The following is a 6018-nucleotide window of genomic DNA, read 5'->3' on the forward strand; positions in this document are numbered from 1 at the left end:
TTAATGTTAAGTTTGTTATTTTGGCCTAAGAAAATGTCATAATTTGTTTGATTGTCGAAATTATGTTTTTTTAATTTAATATGCAATTAATGATGACTTAATCAACTTTTGTTCTCTTAATTTGATAATAAATCATACATATGATACATACACTTCAAGAAAATGAAATAAAAAATAGGTGTTCCCCTGCATTCTGACGATATATATTAATTTTAAAATTTAGCATATTTTCACCATTTTGTTAACTTATACGTGCGTAGCCAGTCACTTTTGACGTGCTCGTATAACGCAATTTCGAGTTGAAACCTGAATCAAATATGATGATATTATTAAAGAAAGATTGTAAAACAGAAATCGGGCAAAAAGAGTGCGCATTAACGTTTAACGCGCAGTGCGCGTGCAAAAATCTGCGCACTCATGGCAATTTTTTAAACGCTTAAAATTGCCTGAAACGTACTCTAATTTCATCGAAAATAAATTTTGACAATTTTGAACATTTTAAGCGCGCGTACGCAAGCGTTATATGCGCTACGCACGTAATTTAATTGCCATATGATGAAATATGACCTGAAATTTATGAGTACCAAATTTTGTTTAATTGTGATTCATGCTTGTGAAGATATGATTACAAACGTGATTTCGTAAAATCGCGCGTAGACCGCGTAATTTTTGATTACGCATCGTGAAAATATAACCACATCGATTCCTGGCCATAAGGAATATACTCTGAAAACTTGACTTAGCTAGATGAAACTGATGCCAAGATAATGCACGGACAAAATAGTGCTAAGGAAAGAATAAATAAACTAGAACTTAAACTCGTCACTTGAGGACGAGTTTGGTTATCCGCCAGCAACAAAGCGTATCTTGCGTATTCAAGTACTTCCAAGTTATGACTTTTCCAAAAAAAGTAGGCTATTCAAAATTAAAACTGCCCTCTCAGTGTAATAACCAACTAAACCCTTTTAATTAATTGTTTTCCCGTGACGGGACTCGAACCCGGTACCTCTGATACCAAAGTCGGTTGCATTACACATCGAGCCATATGACCACCTGCTGACGAAAATCCGAAGAAAGAGTCCTCGTTCATTCGGTATGTCGTGAACCCCCTCGATGCAAGTTGATTATTACATATCAAACTTAAATCATAAATTTTACTATGATGAAATCTTCAAAAATTTTAAACGCTGATATTTTATGAAAGTACATACTTTCAAGTTTTATATATTAACATGTAAAGAAAAAAGATAAATGTTATGTTTATTGTTTTGCTCTTTGAATAAGTTTATGTTTGTTTGATGATAAATATTTCAAAAATTATATTTAATATGCAAATAATGTAGCCATCAAACACGTTTTAGCATTCAACACTATAATAAATCAGACCTATGATTCATACACTGCAAGAAATTAAAATAAAAAATGGGGGTAACCTTGCATTCTGATGAACTGTGTCATTTTTAAAAGTAGACATATTTTGGAACATTTTCACAATTTGTTGACGTTTTCGTGCGCAACCTGTCATGTTTAACGTGCTCGTAGAACGCCATTTCAAGTTGAAAAGTGAATAAAATAACGTAAAATTGTTAACAGAAGATTTAAAAACACAAATCGTGTAAAAGAAATGCTCATACCTGTTCCCTGCGCCGTGCGCGCGTAAAAATGTGCGCACCAGTGGCAATTTTTTAAACGCTTAAAATGACCTGAATCGTGCTCTAATTTAATCAGAAATTGATTTGAAGCATTTTAAAATTTCAAACGCCATTTACGCGCGCACTTTCTAATGTTACAAATTGCGATAGCGTTAAAAAAGTTAACTATTGATGTGAAGCAAACGTGGCTGAAAATGACGTTAAAAAATATTCATTTGTTTCGAAGTTATAACCAATTTAAGATTTTCAGAAAATCACGCGTAACTTACGCTACGCGGCTCTGACATCGTCAAAAAGCTTGGCTGGACAACTTCAGTAAAATGTCTATATGTTGAACAAGTTACAAAATGTTATGTTAACGCGTTACAGAGAAACAGCGTGCACAAATTAGGAGCATTTTAAAATTTCAAACGCAGTTTACGCGCAGACTTTCTAGTGTTCAAAAATTTGCTGAAGAGCGAAAAAGTTAGCCATTGATGTGAAGAAAACGTGGCTGAAAATTTCGTTAAAAAATATTTATCGGTTTCGAAGTTATGACCGATTTAAGATTTTCAGAAAATCGCGCGTAACTTACGCTACGCGGATCTGACATTGTCAAAAAGCTTCGCAGTACATCTTCAGTTAATTGTCTATATGTTGACCAAGTTACAAAATGTTATGTTAACACGTTCAAGAGAAAACGCGTACACAAAATCGGAGAAAGAAAGAAGAATAATAAAAAAAAAAAGTAACACTACAATAACAAAGGTTATCCGCTTGAGGCGGATAACCAATAAATAAATAAATAAATAAAGATTTTGACAGAATCAAGAGGTTATATGCATATCATGCATATAACCTAATAATTATGTAGACAACCTTTCTGAAAATGCTAATTTTAAATACTGTATCTTTTTTATAATGGAATATAATATGTGTATTGCCAATTTGCTATTTAAAATGATATGCGAATACACAATATTTTGAATAGCTATATAATATATTATTATTATTATTGTTTTATCCTATTTATTTAAGTGAAAATATATTGAATTTGCTGAGAAGTCTATAATAATTCTCTACATATACAAATTTAGAACCACTTTGGTTTCCCCTTGTTGTTTGTTTCACACTGTGTACCCTTAATATGGGTGTCCCAAAGGAGCGGTTCTAGTCTAAAGGTACATTTACACCCGGAGTAGTTCAATTGATCCAGTTTTCTTCTTCGTTTTAGTAAAATGTATTTGTTGGGTTAAGCCTCAAGTTGGGTCAGCTCCCTGGTTGAATATACTAGACGAAAAAATTGATAGGGTTGCTGGGGGCCTAAAATAATGGTGGGGTGTGCTGGGGGTGTAAAATGATGGATTTTAACGGGGAGGCTCTATAATGATGGGGTGTGTGTTGGGGTCTAAAAAGATGGGTTTTGATGGGGGTAAAGAGATGGGGTTTGTTAAAAAATGAGGTTACTAGGACTCTAGCATGATAGGATTCGCTGAAGGTCTAAAATGATGGGTTTTGATGGGGGTAAAAAGATGGGGTTCGTTAAAAAATGAGGTTACTAGGGGTCTAGCGTGATGAGATTCGCTGAAGGTCTAAAATGATGCGATGAGTGCTCGGCTTTACCTACTGTTGGCATTGGTTTTCAAAGTTTTGGAAAATAGTGATGCCATTTGATATAGCCCTACATGCTTATATTCTTGCAGTTTATAATAGGTACCGTACTTTCAAATATCCCCCCTCTCCCCAACACTCTCTCCTATCCCCTTCTCCCCCACCCCACCACGATTCAAGACTGTCTAATATTAGGAATATCTCAAGTGGTGATTTAAGGGAACAAACATGTGTGCCTTATATAATATTTAATAATAATAATAATAATATTATTACAAAATGTAACTTTGGTCTCATTTTATTTATATGAGGCACCAAATGTATCCTATTTTAATGAGTTGTTTTTTCGATTTTTTTAAACATTATTTTGTTTTTACATAAACTTGTCAATTTTATAAATGCAATTGAAAATAATGTAATATATGGTTAGCAATTATGAAGTGTATAATATTTTCTTTATTTTATATTAAACTGCAAACTGTATAGTTAGCAGCGCAGAAGTAACATTAGATTTTATTACGTACAGTAGACATACATTAGATTTTATTACGTACAGTAGACATACATTTTGATTAAGAAACTTTATTTAATTTCTTAGTTATATTCACGTTTTATGCACTAACAACAGTTAGTGATGACGCGTTAATAATTGTTAAATACGTTTGATGCTTTGAATGAATAAGAAACGCTGTATTGCGTCAACATTGGTTAATCATTCCATGGATGGACCTACGTAGTCTGGGCTCCGGACGGAGTGTTTTCTTAATATTAGTAAAAATATAAATATTTTTGCACATATGGCGTTTCATACGTGTATTACTTGAGTTTCGCGGTCGAAATAAAAAAAAAAAATAAAAAAAAAATACAATACAGACTTGGGGCAAGTCTAGGACCTATGTAATTTATAGGTCCATGCTCATTCGAAACGCGTGTAGAGATGAATAAGAAACGCTATATTGCGTCAACATTGGTTACTCGTTCGAAACGCGTTTTCAAGTTTTGAATCATATTATATACGCCTTTCTACCGTCTACTTCACAGATGATCATGGTCTAAAGTTCAAACTTTATGTGACAAAACAATGTGATGTGGCCATATATTGACATGATGATGTCCTATAACTACCATATTTGGGTATATCACTACCATTATTTGGGCACATCACACTAGTGTGATATTGTAGACAGAGCTTAATGTTAGTGCACAGGCCAAAATCGTTGGTTCAAGTATTTTAATTCAGTTGACTAGTCAAGTACTTGGAAAATCAGCGAAAGTTTTATATAATAAACAATTACAAATCCTATCCCACCAATTGATTACGCTAGTTGGAATAGGGTTGTTCGTAAGTTTTGTACAGCAATGTACAATTATTGTAGAAATATGTGTTTCCAATTGATTTGAACACAAATTATTTATCTATATAAAGTTACAATACTTTTATTTTAAAAAATCAATTTGAGATTGGTCCATTAAATTGTTTGTCTAATGATAAGTTTTTGTATGTTTTATTTTTGTTGGATGTTTCAAATACGCAATGTTGGGTCGTTTAGAACAGTGGCAACAATTCACGGGAACATTAATAACTGAACAAATAAGAAATAACCACAGCGCCACCTATTTTAACCGACGGACCAACTCGAGAGAATTGCACGTCACGCGCGGTTATTTAACTATGGCGCGCCAAGCTGTCATTTATTCAAATAAATTTAACCTATCAGGATAATTATAATATAATAATAATAATAATAAGATTTTTATAGCGCACATACCACTCCAGAGTGCTCAAGGCGCATTTAAAAATAAAAAAGAAATAAATCATACAAATTCCTGACAAATAAAATGCAATTTCTTTGTCGTTCTGTCGCGGTCCCAGACCCCTACCTAGGTGACCAAACAAAGGAGCAGGATACACATTTGCCTTGTTATTTATATAATTATCCCGATATCTTTTCCAAAATGTTTAAAGCCGTGTTTTTCCATAAAATAAATAGACCTAAAAATAGTAACGGCTATCTTTTTTTTCTGTGAAAAAAATAAATTGGGGATTTTTACGCGCCCGTCAAACGCTGAGCAAAAATGCCTACTAAATAAATGCACAAGGTTCCCCAATTCCCGAACACGGAGAGAAGGCCTACGTATAAAAAAACAACCGCGTATTATACCGCATTTATTATTTTGAGAGGATGTATAGACATTTCTCTGATATAGGAGGCCTACATGAGATTGAAATTAGGACACAACGCAAGGACGTACGCAAGCGAGTTGACCCATGACAATCCACTGTTCGAATAATCCATCGCTTGTGATTGGAAGCGTGGTTCCCACTGGCGACGCAACGCAAGGACGTAACGCAAAGCAAGTGAATTGACCAATCGCCGCAAAGCTTGGTTCCCACTAGAACGTAACGCAAGGATGTAAACGCAACGCAAGCCATCGCTTGTGATTGGTCAATTCACTTGCGTTGCGTTACGTCCTTGCGTTGCGTCGCTAGTGGGAACCACGCTTAAATCAATTGCGTTGCGTTACGTTCTTACTTGCTGTCTATAACTTCGCTTGTCATTGGTTAAAACGCTTGCGTTGCGTTTACGTCCTTGCGTTACGTTCTAGTGGGAACCAAGCTTTAAAATCTACGTTGCGTTACGTCCTTGCGTTATGTCGGTAGTGGGAACCAAGCTGTACACGCGTTCCCGGTAACGCACTTACGCTACGAGTAGATTCTCTATGGTTACTATCTTGTTGCCACGGAAACGCACTTAGAGCAGGATTTAAGTCCCAA

Source organism: Antedon mediterranea, chromosome 6, assembly GCF_964355755.1.
Source record: "Antedon mediterranea chromosome 6, ecAntMedi1.1, whole genome shotgun sequence".
NCBI classification, from domain to species: domain Eukaryota; kingdom Metazoa; phylum Echinodermata; class Crinoidea; order Comatulida; family Antedonidae; genus Antedon; species Antedon mediterranea.